Genomic DNA, 17,739 nt, shown 5'->3' with positions numbered 1-17,739 from the left:
ATAAATAACAACTGGCCTCCTACAGAGATGTCAAACCCTCCAACATAAAAGATCAAAGTCCATCTCATGGAGAAGCCTTTCTCCTCCAGTAACCTTGAGCCTTAGGAATTGGGGGGGAACTTTCCACTCCAGTAGAGGTGGGGCTGGAGAGGGAGGCTGGGCAGAAAGTTTATAATCATGTTCCAGTCGGGGCAGTGAGCAGTCGGTAAAGGAGAGTGGCCCTCTTCATCCATTCATGTCTTATTGAAGCCTCAGGGGAGTCTTTATGAAGTCTGACAATGACATTTAAAGCCACAAGAAGGAATTTATAAAACACCATCACAGCTGCTTCTGCAACAGGGCTTGGGTTCTGAGAAAGGACTGTTCCTCCAACCGCTCTTTTCCCTCTTCTTTTAGGAGAGATGTAAATCCACACTAGTGACAGTTCCAGATGGCAGATGCTTCTCGTTGCTTTGGTTCCCCTAGGCATGACCCTCCCTTGCCAGCGTTCTGCTATCATCCTTAATCTACCTTCCCAGGAACAGCAGATTGCTGGGTTCCATCTCCTCATGGCAGGATCCTCCAGAAGGACAAATGGAGGAATGCAAAAACTAACTAATGCACTTGTGAGCTTACAGTGAATATCTCTGTCTTTATTTTTATTGTTATTTTTAATTTTGGTAAAATATACATAACATAGAATTTACTATCTTAACCATTCTTAAGTGTGCAGTTCAATAGTGTTCAGTATATTGACAGTGTTGTACAACCAACCTTCAGAATTTCTTCATCTTGCAAAACTGAAACTCTATACCTATTAAATAATTGTGTGTGTGTGTCTGTGTGTGTGTAAGGATATTTGTGAGTGTGTGTCTGTGTGAGTAGGTATGTGTCTGAGTGTGCCTGTATGTGAGTGTATTGACTTTGTGAGTGCATGTGTCTGACTGTATTTGTGAGAGTTTATCCATCTGTGTGTGTGTGTGTGCAAGGACAGGGAGGAACAGCTGAAGGGATGGCTCAGCTATGTGGACTCTTAGAGGTGGGTTTAGTTTCAGGAAGCACTCTCCATTGGCCTCCTAGCGTTTCCTGAGTTCTGGCTAGATTTAAGAAGACTCCAAGACATTTTTACCCTTTAAAAGACTTTATAAAATATGACAAAAGTTACCTAGAACTAAATCTCTTACAGATGAAGGCTTTCAAACTTGAAGGGAGATTTTATAAAATGTTGATTAATTAGAGACATCCAGAGTCAGGGAGAGATGCCCTTATGAAGCTATGACCAGCCTCACCAGCATATAGCATGGACACATGGCAAGACCTGCTTGGTTTTTGGGATTCCTTTCCTTACTCTGGTGGTGCCCAGACTTTACTGACCACAGAAGCAAAGCAAGAGATGGCACATCCACTTATCCTGCTTACCGCCTTTTAGGAGGAAAAGCATTGAGTGACAACAAAGTATTATGAAAAAAAAATAGCAATTAAAATGGAAATATAACAATGCATATGAACAAAATGACCAGCAGAAGTGAAACCCAATAGTAATTCCACAAATTTGTTGCAAATATATTGATTAAAAGAATAGTAGCAATGGAAAACCACCACCCCAGGGATAATGGGGAGGCACTACAAACAACACTTGCTGCATTAAAATCGCCAGAGCATCAACTAGCTGTGTGTGCACGTGTGCATGCTTGTGTGCTGAAGTTCAGCAGGAATCTCGCAAGTGTCCCCAAGTGTAATATGGCAGCTGGAACTAGAATCAAGGCTTCCTCGCCTGCTATACATATGACCTTGGGCAAATTACTTCCTTAATATATCTGTACCTCAGTTTCCTTACCTGTAGACTGTAATCATAATAGTGTTTGCCTTATGGGTTATGAAGGTCAAAGAGAGGGTACATGTAAAACACTGTGCTGCCCCTGGCATGCAGCCAACACATTACCAATGGTGGCAGATATGACCTGAACAAACCCATCCCATCCATGCTATTTTAACTTTTTAAAAAAATATATTTTATTTATTTATTCATGAGAGACATAGAGGAAGAGGCAGAGACATAGGCAGAGAGAAACAGGGTCCCTGCGGGGAGCCTGATGTGGGACTCTATCCCAGGACCCCAGGATCACTACCTGAGCTGAAGTCAGACGCTCAACCACTGAGCCACCCGAGTGCCCCGAATATTTTAGTTTTTCCTAATAATTGATATCATCTATACTTTCTCATTATCAGAGAAGTGACTACTTAACCAAATTTCAGATATTTGAGAAGAGGCCATAATAAGCATTTATCGAAGCAGTTTTCAGTCCAGATGTTCTTCAGGAGTTTCAGGAGACTGATAATTGGCAAGTTGCCATTGTGCATGCAAGGATACAAGTGAGTCTATTTCTAACTGAAATAAATGAAAAATCTTCCAACACAAGGAAGCTGTCAGGGGAGGGCATGTTTGTTACATAGCAATAGATAACTGAGACATTTTAGTCCCACAAGTATTTATATAATACGTAGTGTTGGTGGACCATGTGATAAATGAGAGAAGGATTTTGGATCGAGCACACCGAGTGAATGGACTAGCTTTGGTGTGGTCCCCAGCTCTCTTTGGAAGCTGGCATCCAAGTTGGTATAGAGACAGATCCACCTGGCCATCTCATCAAACTCTTCTAATAGGGCCTGTGGTTGCCAGCCCACAGGGGCACCCCAGTCAATGGCAGTCACTATGCCCACAGCTCTACTGTTCCCTGTGGTGGTAACACATCTTCTTGCTGATGAGATAAAGCATGAGAACTAAGCAAGCAAGACTCTTCTGAAGGGGAGCAAAAACAGGATAAACACTGAAACTTGGAAATTGGAAGAGGACCTTCAAGTAAAGACAGGCTGCAAGTGGAGAGGACATGATGTTCTGCAGGGTCTTCCCCGCAGCAGAACTTCTGGATAATGATTAATGAATTTCCAAAGCAGGCCAAAGGCTATTGCATAATCATATATGTGGGTGCCAAGAGACAGCCAAAGAAGGGGACAAGTTCTCTTTTCTTTGGTGCTCACTCGGCAACTTCTGCAGGGAGGCTTGCAGCGGGGCGTGGAGTCCTTCCTTCAAATGTGTTTCTTGTTAGTGCATTTCTGCGATCACAGTGGTAAGATAAGTTGTGAAATTAGCATCTGAAATATTAGCTGTTCTGTATGGATGTATATCATGATCCACCAAAAATATTTTCCACAAGTTATTTTTTTTTGTTTGTGTCCACAACTTATTTTTAACTTAAATAAAACAGTTTGTATCTATATATCTCTATCTATCATCTATCTACACATTTATGCAGTTCCACTACCATGTGGAGGGATCATTTGGAGAGGCCACATGGAGAGATAGAGGCTCTGAGATGATGTGGATAAGAAAGAAGAACCTAGCTGTCCAGTGTCCTAACAGGTCAGCCTTCACCTGTCCCTGACACTTCACCACCTGCATGAGTGAGCCATCTTGAGAATGCATCCTCTGGCCCCAGGCAAGACATTCTAGTTGATGCCACATGGAACAGAGACAAGCTACTCTGTTGAGCTCTGCCAAAATTATAAAATTCTGAGCAATTAAACAAAGTGGCTGTTATTTCCACTAAGATTTGGGATGGTTGTTCATTACAAAGCAATAGATAACTGCAACACGTTAGTCCAACAAGTATTTATCTAACATCTTCTATTAGTGGACTGTGTGATGAATAAGAAATGTCACCTTTAAGGCACACAGTCCAGACAGGGGAAGTGTATTAAAAGCTAGTCTTTTGGAATTTAGTCAACAAGACTGTTTCAATAATTTCATAGACTTCCAAATTTCATAGACTTTCTTTTTCACTCCCATGACAAATGTCTTTCATGTGGACCTAATCTGCATTATACAATATATTCAAAATATGTGTTGATTAATTAATGAATTAACGTTAGTAGACTATCTGATCGATGAAAGCAATATGGGTTGCTGACAAAAAAATGGGAAGTAAGGGCTTTCGGTAAATTATATATGAAGAGCTGGTTTTACTTTGTTTCTTGCCTTGAACAGTCAGCCACTCATTTAAAGTTGAGTTTCCAAATCAGAGGGCCACTAAAAGGAAGCTCCAAATAGCTGCAAGGGTAAATAATGATTTGTGTTTCCTAAATTGCTTCACTCATACATAGTAGTCCTTAGGTAAATAATATGTGCCCAATCCCTTCCCCAAAATGCTAACCAACTGCCCATTTACATTCTAACCCACAGGGTTTCTTCCCATCCCCCCTCTCCCACTTTCTTTGGACCACTTATCCCATGGTTTTTATGTCCATCAGATCAAACTGTTTTAATCATGAGGAGAGTACTGAGGGCAGCACAGGGGAGTCCTATACCTCCAAACCTGGGAACCCATTATGCATACCTTGGCAACAACTGCCAGTCCCTAATCTGAGGATATATAAATCTGAGGGCACCATATAGCTTCTGGAGGTCGAGTTTGGAAATATCAGCACAGACGCTTGGTATCCACGAATGGTGATAAATCTACTCAATACCATGACCCACTTTTGCCAACTTCGTCCCTCCTCGCCTGCATTGCTTTCAACCATATAAACTTGGAAACTTCAGGCAACATCTCATTTTGAGAGGGAGATGGTGCTACAGGAAAAGAAAAAGTATGTCATAAATGAACATAATCAAGCTAATTAAATCAACTTGAGACTAACGTGGCATGATTTCTTTCAAGTCTTTTGTCCCGTGAGAGCATTAATTTACATAGTTTTCCATGGTACTAAGATCTCTCTATGTGTGTCTATATATATGCATATATGTAATTTATTATTACTGCACATATTTTAATTTCCATATGGATATAATCTTTTTATTATGTAGGAATTCTATGATATATGTGCATTTATTTGCATACATAAGCATATATGTTTATACATACATAAAGCATGTATTATACATATGTGTATATATATATATTTATGTATGGGGATAATGGTGTCATAGCATTGAACAGCCTAGAGTTAAGATATAGAAATTTGAAATTATTTTGATTTTTAACATTTGCCTGCAAATTTTTTTTTAAGATTTATTTATTTTAGAGAGAGAGGGTGGCAGAGGGGCAGAAAGAGTGGGAGAGAGAATCTCAAGCAGACTCCACACTGAGCTAGGGGCCCAACACGGTGCTCCATCTCACCACCCTGAGATCACGACCTGAGCTGAAACCAAGAGTCAGACAAGACCTGAGCTGAAACCAAGAGTCAGACACAGTCAGACAGACAACTGTACCACCCAGGCATCCTGCCCTCAAAATGTCTTCAACTAAAAAGGCAATTGTATCTTCTGTTACTCTTTAAAATGGGATTGATTATAAAAAACGCAGTTGTGGATTTATTGGGCAATATTAATACCTTCTAGTTGCTAGTAACTTATACCATACAAAGCACTTTCACAACTGCTATTTAAGTCTCAAAACAACCCTCTGCAATACTTCTGAACACAAATAAAGAAACTGAGGCTTGACAAGTTGAAGGGATGTGTTCATAATCACAGAGCTGGTAAGTTATACATCTGGGACTTGAATGAAAGTTTTTGTTTTTATTTTTGTTTTAAGTCAAATTCAATGTCTAAGCTAAAATTTAACACTTTTGTCAAGCCACTCTCTCTCTGTTAGTCAAAATTTCCCTTTAGATCTACATGTTCCAAGGTCCCTGTGGAGTTGGACTCCTGCTTCTCCTGGAAGACAATTGATTGCAGCTATCCAAATCTATCTATCCTCTGAGTGGTGACATAGGCAAGAAGGCACCTTCCAACAGTTTTAAAGTAGAATGAACAGGAGACAATAGAGTGAGGCAGCTAGCCTATACTTGGTGGACACCATCCCTTCTGGTGGGGTGCCTCTGAGACCCAGCAGGGGCTGGCTTGGGTCCCCTCAACCCTGAATGCAAAGCCCAGAGTTCATTGATAACTGAAACTCTGTGCCTCTTGAGGAACTCTTCCTGCAAGAATGCAGAAGTGGGATGCTTACCTGAAGGAAGTGCTCCACTAGGAAGACTGGCAAAAATGAAACCAAACCAGGTCTGCACCGAGGTGGACCCCAGTACTGACCTTTCACCAACTTTCTCTCTCGTTATGCTCACAACCATGCCCAGAGGTGGAGATTTAACACAGTAGTAACGAGCCATGTGACGCAAAGAAACATGACTTTTAGGTGCACAGGTACCAAGAAATCTCTACCTCTACATGCTTAAACATCACTTCTTTTCCACTTGAGTCCCTTTAAAAACTTTCCCAACCTTTGTTCTGGGAGCCAGCCAGAAGGACCATTGCTCAGTGATGTCTCCCTTGTGCTTGAGCATAAGCCCCAATAGAGCCTCACCGGAACTCCCATTTGGTCTCTAGTCAATTTCTACCAGGTAGAATGCTCAGGAACCTGAGCTGGTCACACCTTTACCCACGCTTGTCAGTCAACAGACTACAATAAACTATAGGTTTTTTGGACACCTCTCTGGGCCAGGGATATTGCCAGTTACTGTAGGGGATTCAGCATCGAGCAAGAGAGATGAGCTGTTTCCTCAAGGGCCTGTGGTCAGCTCCTATACGCAACGATGAAGGAAAAGAGCAACATGTATCATCCATTCTGGACACTTCAAGCCTGATATTCCATCCTCGAGAGCTCTTTCCCGTTGCTCAGCCTTATGGAATTGTGTTCATTGTATTCTGGACCACCTTGGTTCCTCAGAACAGGTTAGAACCACTGAGTACAGCAACCGTTATGATCCTCACTCCGACCCCCTCTGCTTCTTCTCTAAGCTAATGATGCCTTCTAGCACAGGCAGGAAAATGACAGATCTTTCCAGTCTAACAAATGATAGTGGAAAATGCTTCTGTGGCTGAGACTTGGCGATCAAAGTGTATTGCACGTGTTCATCAGCTGTAGTTCAGATGGTTTCTATTTTACTCTGCATTAATTTTTTATGAAATTTCTCTTGGACCCAGGGGACCCCTAATTGGCTTTTAGTTCTTTATTCTGCGCATCGTGTCTAATTGCCGAGATGGTTTCATGATAAGACTCACATTTTAAGGTGGCTTTATGTATTTACCAGCCTTTCCATCTGCAGGCAAGTTCACATCACTGTGTAGAATGTTAATCACGTTTTTCTTTTGGCGGCAGGAATTTGGAGGAATTATTGGGCTATTTATGTATTTCCCTTTTATTATCATTTTTTTCCCACCAGTGCCATTATGTACAGAGCATTGCCAACAGCAAACCTCAGATTCTATCTTCTAATTTCAGTTTGATTTTTTTAAAGATGTTATTTATTTCTTTGAGAGAGAGAGAGAGAGAGAGCATGAGTTGGGGGAGGGGCAGAGGAAGAGGGAGAAGCAGGCTCCCCACTGCACAGAAAGCCTAAAGCAGGGCTCCATCTGAGGAGCCCGGGATCCTGACCTAAGCCAAAAGCAGATGCTTAACTGACTGAGCCACCCAGGTGCCCCTTTAGTTTAATTTTTAAGAAGAATATGAAATCTGTGCAGTAGAAGCAAGGACTGTTTCAAAGGAAGCTTGCTCTTCATAGGAAACATACTCATGTGGTTAGGAGTGTATGATATGAGGCCGGTGGGACCTGAAGGGTGTCTTCACTCCCCTTCAGAGCAGCAGTTCTGATTTTGTATTAGATTGTCTCTGGATCCTTTAGTGCAGCCAGCTAATAGCTCTCACAGGCCATTCCTTGGCCCTCTTGGACCTCCATTGTGAAAGGACCTCACGGATTATTTAGAAAACACTGTCCTATAAAAGTGAGAAGAGAGTCCTGGAGAGTTGGTGGTTGTCAAATCTCCATGCAAGGCCAAGACTACAATCTCTTTCTCTAATTTCAAATGTTCTTTTTCTTACCAACTTCATGTGTTTTTTGAAAAATAATGAGGAAAAAAAAAGCAGTCATCTAGACTTACTTCCATATAAGGAAGCTAATAGAGGTACACAGGATCTGCCTCCTGCAGCCAATTTTCTTCCAATAGTGATTGTAGCTACACACCCTGGCCAACTGCATGCGAGATTCTCCTGAAATGTAATTTCACATCCTCAACTTTTCCAACTGGTTTCAACTTTTTACGAAGTTTAGATTTTGCATTAGGAGTTATGTTTGGGGAGAAAGAAAAAGATTTTGGTTTTGGCAGTTTTGCCCTGATGGCACTATTTCCAATTTTCTGACTGCTTCACGTGGAGAGGGTACCTTGGATTTGTGCGGGAGAGATCTCCTGTCTTGTGTGCAGCAGCTCGAAGCTCCTGAGACTTCATTCACTGAGTGTCTGGCTTTTGATCTGGCCCCTGGTTTGAAACTGCACTCTCCATGGTCATTAGCCTTCTTTCTTCTGCAAAACTTCCCATCTAAGAGGAAGCTTTGACACCACTGTTAAGTCTGAATTTGCTAGTATTTAACTCACTCATCACAGACCATAAAAACCTCTGCTCCTTGAAGTCTCTCAAGTGTGTGAAAGCCGAATGCGTGGGGAGGAGCTGCCTTTTAATGTGTGTTTTGCCCTGTGTTCTCTGGGCAAAGAGGTATTGTTCAGCGGCATTTGTTCAGTCCTTGAAGGCGGAAGGCAGTGCTTCTATTATAAGCCTTGGTTCATTCAAAAGGAAGCAATCAATTCAATTCTGCAAGTATTCTTTGAACACTTCCAATGGCCTAAGAAGAGTGCCATAGGCTATAGGGCATTGTCTCTCAAGCACTGGTGTACATGTGAATCACCTGGAGAGCTCTGGATTAGATAGGTCTAGGGCAGGCTCCAATTTATTCATGTTTATGAAATGTGCCAAATGATGCTGATGTGGTCTGTGGACCCTACTTTGAAGAGCCCTGCTATGAGAGACCCCTTAATGAATTTTCAGGGCTTTATGGGAAGACAGCCAAACATTCAAATTAGATCACGAGACAACACAAAATGCAGAACCAAATAATCCAAGTTCCCAAATGTGCACCAGAGAGAGGGAATGCCAAATGCTTCCAGGAGGTGATGGGAAGACTATGGACCAAACACATCAGACTAGTTAGTTGCCACTAGTCTGCAGTAGAAGTTTGGAGGTGGCAGGGTTTTGAAGAAAGGGCATCATGTGTATGGGTGGGGAGGAGGGAAAGGCTCTCTGAGAGAGGAAAATAAGAGGAATATTTGGGGCTCCTGGATGGCCGAGTCGGTTGAGCATCTGACTCTTGGTTTGGACTCAGGTCATGATCTCATGGGTTGTAAGACAGAGCCCCATGTCAGGCTCCTGGCTCAACAAGGAGTCTGCTTGAAGATTCTCTCCCTCTGTCCCTCCTCCCTTCTCTCAAATAAATAAATAATTTTTAAAGCTGATTTAATGATAATAAGGTGATTATTTAATGGGGAGTCTGCATTGAGAGCTGATGAGATTAGTTTTGCAGAGTACATGGTGTTAAAACGAAGACCACAAACCCAAAAAGGCACCAGGTAGGATAAAAGCTCAAGTCAGTAAACCAAGACTTAGTACCTAACCTGACTGCAATTTCACCCTCACCGTTCCCCACTTCCCCTGAAATGGAACCTTTAACCTTCTGACATGGGAATTTTCTGGTCAACATAGGAAATTTACTGATAGACCCTTTCCTTCTCCTTAGGAGGGAGACCTTGCCTAAAACAATGAATTATTTGCTAACAATTTCCTTTTTTCTGCTTCTTTCTACCTATAAAAACTTTCCTTTTCTGAAGCCCTATGGTGATCCCCTGGGATGCTGCCGGATTCATGAATTGGTTAATAAGGCCAACTAGATCTTTAAATTTTACTTGGTTGAATTTTTGTTATTTCACAGATTTGGTGGCGGCACTGGGATCCAAAGTGAACTTCTAGCAGCATTCAGGGACAACGAGAAACACAGGCATGGTACCCATGAACCCTTTCAGTTTACTGTCTCTCTTGACATTACTGAGGGCTGTGGGTGAGTTCCTCTAGGCTCTGAGCTCTGTTCTTTTTGCATTTGAGCTCCCACTATAATTGGCTTTTCTTGATAGGGCAGGTCAGTTGAGCTGGTAGACATTTATATCCGGAGCCCAGTGGAGCTGGCATGTATGCCCAGAGTCCACTTGAACTGGCAGTTTTGTCCAAAGCCCAGTTGCACTTATAGACGGGTCTACCCAGAGCCTAGCTCCTAGCCTTTCAGACCACAATTCCCAGGTGGAAAACCTCAGCAAGTTTCCACGGGAATTGGTGGTGGTGTGTGCAGACCTTTCCTGTGGCCAGTGTGCAGTAACATCGCTTGGTTACTGCTGATATGTGAAAGTGTACATGTCTGTTTGCCTTGTTTTGTGCAGATGAGGACTATTGCTGGAGGGATCTCAGAAACCAAAAAGCCACAAAAAATGGTGGCCATGGGTAGAGCATTTAGAGTGCTGTTAGAGTACTTACTACCTCAAGTGCCAAGATTAGATTGACACTTGGTCACTACCAACCTCAAGAAAACTTTCATGCAATGAAGTTCACTATAAAACAAGACCCCCACCATGTGACATGTCCCTTTTAGGCATTGGTTCACCTCTTAGAAACTCAAAGGCTTAGGTAATGGGATCCTTAAACTCTAGAGTCAAGCATGCCATCTTATTGCATACCTGCTTATTTTATGTCTAAGGAATATAGAGTCCTAGAAGTTACACATTTCTAGCAAAAACAGCAAAATCTTACTAAGCTAATTTTGGGTCCTGAGGAACTTGGCTTGGTACTTATCAGGCTCGGAAATGAGGCCAGACAGAAATGTGAGTTGCACCCCATTTGCGGCTAGATATGGCTGGACAGAAATGTGGGTTAACTCTATTTGTGGCCAAGGTTCTACCAAACTACTGCCAGCCCTCAGGAGAATTATAGCCTAGCAATACCATGGCCATTATGGGAATGTTCCAATTAGATAAGATCATTTAAGAAGTGCACTTGAAAGCAAACAGAATGGGATGCCTGTTTTAATTGGCAAGCTGAAGCTTCCAAAAGATTTCAAAGTTTCAAAGCAGTTTCATTGCAAAAAGCTAATATAAAATTGAAGATGTAAAAGGTACCTAAAACGGAAAACTATAAGGCTGACATACCTCCCACTGTTCCCCTTTTGTTGAGCACTCATCTTGCTGATTTCTGTCTCAATTCTTTTTCCACTCTGAAAAGACTACACAACTAAAAACCAAAGTCTGCCAAATTAATGGCCTTACAGACACTCCCATATCTACCTTCAAAGGAGGGCCCCCATAAGGTCACTCCCAGAGTTGTAGAAAAAGAGATTTTCTGGGAAATTGCTATGTTATTCCCTTAAACAGCCAAGGGGGAGCTTTGGCAAATACCACAGCCCCCAGAGAACGTCCTTGGAAAAACTGGCAGAAGCCAGGAAAGGGTGAAAATTCTTACCAGAATCGGCACTTCCAAATCTCTGTAGAGCCCAGCGGAGAAAGAAAAATAAATGTTCACATTGTCCCTTCCTTTTCTTTTTTTTTTTTTTTTTCTCGTCCATTTAACAGACAATAATAGTCTAATAGGAAAGAAGTTCTCATTGTAACGCACATTTTCTAGATTATTAGTGAGTGTGGGCTTATTTTTATTTACAACTCAATTCTTTGGAGAATTAAAAGCAACTATCCTTATCTTACAAATCTTTACAAAACTAGATATGGATATGTCTAGAGACAGTTCAAAGTTCACCCATTCCTTTACCAATCCCAAAACTTTTCCTATTTATCTCGAATGACTTGTACATTTTTGGCTCCTTCTTGGAAGGACTTCTTCCTCTGTCCCTCAAAGTTATACATCTTATCATGCCTTTAAAATGTAAACATGGCTCACAATCACCTGAGACTGAAGGGGGGGTGGGGAAGGAGGATAGAGACTTTAAAAAATCAAACTGCTAAAAGAGCTCTTATGCCCAAGCTCTAGTACCTTCTCCTTGAGATTAATTTCAGGGACAAATACAAATCTTAAAAATCTTCTGCATAAATATTAGTAACCATAGGGTCTTTGCATCTATGTGTTTTATGTGTATGTTATCAATGTGAGATATTGTTCTGTCTCTGGATGGTATTGCTAAAATTAATTTGTAAAAGAGCTTTATTCAGTTGGTTTAAAGACAAACACTTGTAAAGAGTGAGCATTCTAAAACTTTCAAGAAGATAAAAAATAACTCAAATGTTTTTCAAGTTCAGGTGACCTGGGAAAATTTTTGATTGTCGGTTTAATTTAAATAGACATGTCTTTAGAGTTATCAGCATTAAAGTTCAAGCTTTTTCTTACCTAGGTTTACGAAAGTCAAATAAGTTGATGTGATTTCTGTTATAAATTTTTTTCTTTTTAAAATAGTTTGGAAGAATGACTAATTTTGATGTCTCATATAAAAATTTTATTGGGTAACATAAGCATAATTGTTAAGAACAAGTAAATTAAATAGGTGAAAATAAAATTTAAAGTTTTAGGTAAATTTGAAATAGTCTCCCAAATCTATTTGGTAACCTAAAACCTTACAATTTTGCTAAGTTGGGTTAAATGATAAGTTAAGTTAAATTCATTCAGTATTAAGATCAAATCCAAATAAATAAAATACTGAAACCTTAATTACTGAATATGGGTTTATCTACTTTTGCCTTTTTTATTATAGAAAACTGAAGATAAATTTGCATCTTTTAGTAAATATGTTTTGTGTTTTATTTAAAGATGGTACTTCATAATTTTTACAACTTATGAAATGTGTCCATAAATTTGCCAAGATAAAGAATACTGGCAAAACAATTGCTTACTTACTATTTTTTCACTAGAAATTAAGATTTCTAGTAGTTAAAAATTCTAGTAAATGTAATTAAGACTACTGGAAATAATTAGGGAAACAACTTTGTATGCAAGGGATATAAGATGTGTGTTTTGGTAAGAAATAGTATGAGAAATGGAAATAAAGTTTTTGAGGGAAAAGAAAGTAATTTTGTCCTAAAGTGAAGCCAATTATTTAAAGAGGGAAAAATCAGGACAAAATCTGGATGAAGAAAGGAAAGAAAGAAACAAAGAAAGAAAGGAAGGAAGGAAGAAAGAAAGAAAGGAAAGAAGGAAGGAAGGAAGGAAGGAAGGGAAGAAGAAAGAAAGAAAAGTTGTAGATGGTTAGTGAAAAAGAAATTTTTGGAAAGGAATTTTATGTGTGGTCAGGACTAAGATCGAAATGAATAAGTTTTTTTTTTTTTAATAAGTTTTAATATTAAGAGTAAGCCAGTGCATAATTAGAAAAAAGACAAACATTTTTCTTTTCTATTCTTACCTTCTTTTTTTTTTTTAAGATTTTATTTATTTATTCATGAGAGACACACACAGAGAAGCAGCGACATAGGCAGAGGGAGAAGCAGGCTCCTTGTGGGGAGCCTAATGTGGGACTCCCTCCTGGGACCCTGGGATCATGACCTGGGCCAAAGGCAGATAGATGCTCAACAAGTGAGCCACCTGAGTTTCCATCTTTTCCTTTTTTGATTAGGGTGGGGGGTGGTGTCGATTTTTGGTTTGATTAAGTCTTTTAAACTTAGAACATTTAAAAGGATTTGTTAGACTACTTAGGTGTATTTGATATGTTAATTTTATGGAAAACATTGTCAGATAGGAAGTAATACTAGATTTTCTTTATGTTGTAAGATTGTGTCACATGTGGATAAAGTCTACTCTGATTCTACAAAAAATGGCCCTTCATTGCCAGAATTTTCCCGTCCTGATGAACTTGTAACATGGCAACAATCTGTTCCTGAATCAGAGAAATTAAGATAGGTAAATAATGGTTGTAAATTTAATGAGTAGTCCTGGCTACAGGAAGCCTAACATAGCTACTTGGTTCTTCCTAGCACCCTGGCAAGTCCCGTTTTTAAACTTTTACCTTCCTTCGCTCACCATGGTACATTTAAGATGACTCAGATTATAAATAACATTGTGGGGAGACTTCCATAAAATTGCAAAAATAGTGTACCATCAATATCTAATCTGTCAGGTCCGTAATCCTAGAAAAATTGTTTTTGTCCCGCGTCATTGCAAATGGCAAGATTTCATTCTTTTTATGGCTGAGTAATATTCCATTGTATATATGTATATCCAGTGTTCCTTATCCATTTATTAGTTGATGGACATGTGGGCTGTTTCCATTATTTGACTATTGTAGACAAGGTTGCTATAAACATTAGGGTGAATGTACTCTTTTGAAGTAGTATTTTTATATTCTTTGGGTAAACACCCAGTAATGCAATTGCTGGATCATAGGGTAGTTCTATTTTTAACTTTTTGAGGAACCTCCATACTGTTTTCCAGAATGACTGCACCAGTTTGCATTCTCGCCAATAGTGTGAGATGGTTCTCTTTCTCCACATCCTTGCCAACACTTGTTCTTTGTGCTGTTGATTTTAGCCATTTTGACAGGTGTGAGGTGATATCTCACTGTGATTTGTGATTTGTACTCCCATGATGATTACTGATGTTGAGCATCTTTTCATGTGTCTGTTAACCATCTATATGTCATCTTTGGAAAAATGTCTATTCGCGTGTTCTTCCCATTTTTAATTGGATTATTCATTTTGTGGATACTGAGTTTCAGAAGTTTTATATTTTGGATACTAACTTTTTATCAGATATGTCATCCGTAAATATCTTCTCCCATCCCCTATGTTGCCTTTTCATTTTGTTGATTGTTTCCCTTACTACACAGAAACTTTTTGTTTTAATGAAGGCCCAATAGTTTATTTTTGCTTTTGTTTTCTTTGCCTTAGGAGACATGTCTAGAAAGAAGGGATATCAATATGTATCAATATATTTTTGTTATTTTTTTGTATGTTTTCCTATGCCCTCACAATGGAGAGAATGTTTAAAAATGTTTCCTACTTGGGGTATACCTTCTATAATTTCTGGTGAATAGGGCACCCACTTCACTGGACAAATTACATGAGCCTTAACAAAAACCATGCAGATTTTTTCAGAATTCTATCAGTATATATCCTTCTGCTGATCCCTTGTTGTCTGGTGCTAGTGTAACCAGCTACTACTATAAGGCTCTTCTGTCTTACACTCAAGCCTATCAACAGGTTAAAGAAGTTTCCCCAGATCCCAATTCAAAGGATCCTGTTGGACACAGTGTAGAGTATGACGACTGGATATTCTGGAAATGTCATCAAAGGAAGACATCCCAGTTGAAAGGAACCTTACCAAGTACTCCTGATAACTAATACTGCTGTAAAACTAGAAAACATTGAGCCTTGGGTACATATCACACAGCTAAGGAAGTCTCAGCCTGATAACCTGGTCCTGTGTAGATACTAGAAACCTTTGAATCAAATTGATGAAAAGACAATCAGTTTATGCTTCTATCCAAGATGACAGATCAAAACTTCATACATTAACTGAACATGAAACCTTTCTCCTTTTCCTTTCCTTTGCTCTGGCATTGGCCTGGAAAGATAACACCCTCATCTGTATCTCCCAGTCTAAGGAGGATAACCTCTGGAATTTAAAGCAATCTTTTATTTCAGGCAACAGGAAAATCTAATTGTACTTTTAGCTCTTTTTATTTTTATAAATTTATTTTTTATTGGTGTTCAATTTGCCAACATATAGAATAACGCCCAATGCTTATCCCATCAAGTGCCCACCTCAGTGCCCGTCACCCAGTCACCCCCACTCCCCACCCATCTCCTCTTCCACCTTTTAGCTTTTCATTAGAAAGTAAGACATCAGGCGGCCTGGGTGGCTCAGCGGTTTAGTGCCGCCTTCAGCCCAGGGTGTGATCCTGGAGACCCGGGATTGAGTCCCACGTTGGGCTCCCTTCCCATGTCTCTGCCTCTCTCTCTCCCTCTCTGTCTCTCATAAATAAATAAAATCTTAAAAAAAAAAAAAAGAAAAAGCCTGACTACCCAGAGGTGGTCCTGCTTAGAAAGAAAGAAAGAAAGAAAAAAAAGAAAGAAAGAAAGAAAGAAAGAAAGAAAGAAAGAAAGCAAGCCATCTCAGGGCACGTGGGTGGCTCAGTTGGTTAAGTGACCTCCTCTTGATTTCAGCTCAAGTCTTGATCTAAGGATCATGAGTTGAAGCCCCACAGTGAGGTCCATGCTGGGTGTGGAGCCTACTTAAAAAAATTCATTGGTCAATTCCCCTAAATTTACATCATTGAGTTAAAAAGGACCTATCAGGAAGCTCTCATGATTTGTGATTCACTCCTTTTGGTAAATTCGTATTTCCCTGGTTAGGAATAAATGTAAATAAATGATACTTTGATCAGGAACTTTTCCCTAATTCTTGAAATTATTGCAGAACCTGCTGCTAAAGCAATAGTTGACCAGCAAAGATCCTTAAGACATTCTGGCTAAAATTGTTCTTGATAATAGGATAGTCCTTGATTATCTTTTATTTGAGCAGAGATGCCTGCTGTGGTCAACATCACCTGCTACCTGGATTAACACTTCTGGGCAAGTTAAAACTCAATTACATAAGATCATCAAGTAAGCCACTTGGTTTAAAAAGGTGACAAAAAAAAAAAAAAAGGTGACTCCTTGGGGTGCCTGGGTAGCTCAGTCAGTTAATCATCTGACTCTTGATTTTGGCTCAGGTCATGATTTCAGGGTCATGAAATCAAGCCCCACATCAGGCTCCATGCTAGGTGCGAAGCCTGCTTAAGATTCTCTCCCAGGGTGCCTGCATTAGTGTTTGACTCTTGGTTTTGGCTCATGTTATGATCTCAGGGATGTAAGATTGAACTCTGCATTGGGCTCTGTGCTGAGTGAGGAGTGTGCTTGAGATTCTTTCGCCCTCCCTCACCCTCCTCTTCTGCTCCTCCCCCATGACTCTCTCTAAAATATAAACAAACAAACAAACAAATAAATAAAATCTTAAAAAACAGAGATTCTCTCTCTCCCTTTCCCTCTGCCCCCCCCCCCTTCCTCTTAAAAAAATTAAATAAAAGGTGACTCCTTCAGCAGGGTCTTTCTTTGACTTACTTGATTTGACTGATTTGGATGTTGGGGAACATGGCTTCAAAGTATACTCCAAACATTGGGAATTATCCTGTTTATAGAAACCACAATAATCCTCCTGGTGCATTATAGCTTCTAAAAAGCTTTAAATGCATCTTGCAGTCACTAACCACCAAATAAATGATCTTCCTTACAGAAGAACATCAAAGAAAAAAAACACCAACTCAAACCATGTGAACCTGAAGTTGTAACCTGTGATTATCACAGAGATTAAGCAAAAATTTCATGATCTGTGAATATCACACAAAAGAACAACAAGAGCTGCAAAATTACTGAGCATAACTCTAATGCCTTAAATTTTGATCACATATCTCAGTTAAGCCTAGAGTCTGATCAAAAGTAGGGGAGTTGTTAAAAAGAAAACCACAAGGACACCCAGGTGGCTCAGTAGTTGAGCATCTACCTTTAGCTCAGGTCATGATCCTGGGGTCCTGGGATCGAGTCCCACATTGGGCTCCCCTCTGCCTCTGTCTCTGTCTCTCTCTCTGTGCCTCTCATGAATAAATAAATACATAAAATCTAAAAGAAAGAAGAAAGAAGAAAAGAAAGAAAAAAAAGAAAAGAAAGAAAGAAAGAAAGAAAGAAAGAAAGAAAGAAAGAAAGAAAGAAAGAAAGAAAGAAAGAAAGGTCACAAAACCAAAATGATGTCACTTAGGTTAAGGTCTGAAGTCAGTAAACCAAGACTTAATATCTAATTTAACTGCAATTACAGCCCTTCATAAATGGAACTTTTGACCAGTCAACATAGGAATTTCCTGATCAGTACG

Source organism: Canis aureus, chromosome 37 (assembly GCF_053574225.1).
Source record: "Canis aureus isolate CA01 chromosome 37, VMU_Caureus_v.1.0, whole genome shotgun sequence".
Classification (NCBI taxonomy): Eukaryota; Metazoa; Chordata; class Mammalia; order Carnivora; family Canidae; genus Canis; species Canis aureus.
Note: the sequence above shows the minus strand (reverse complement) of the source record.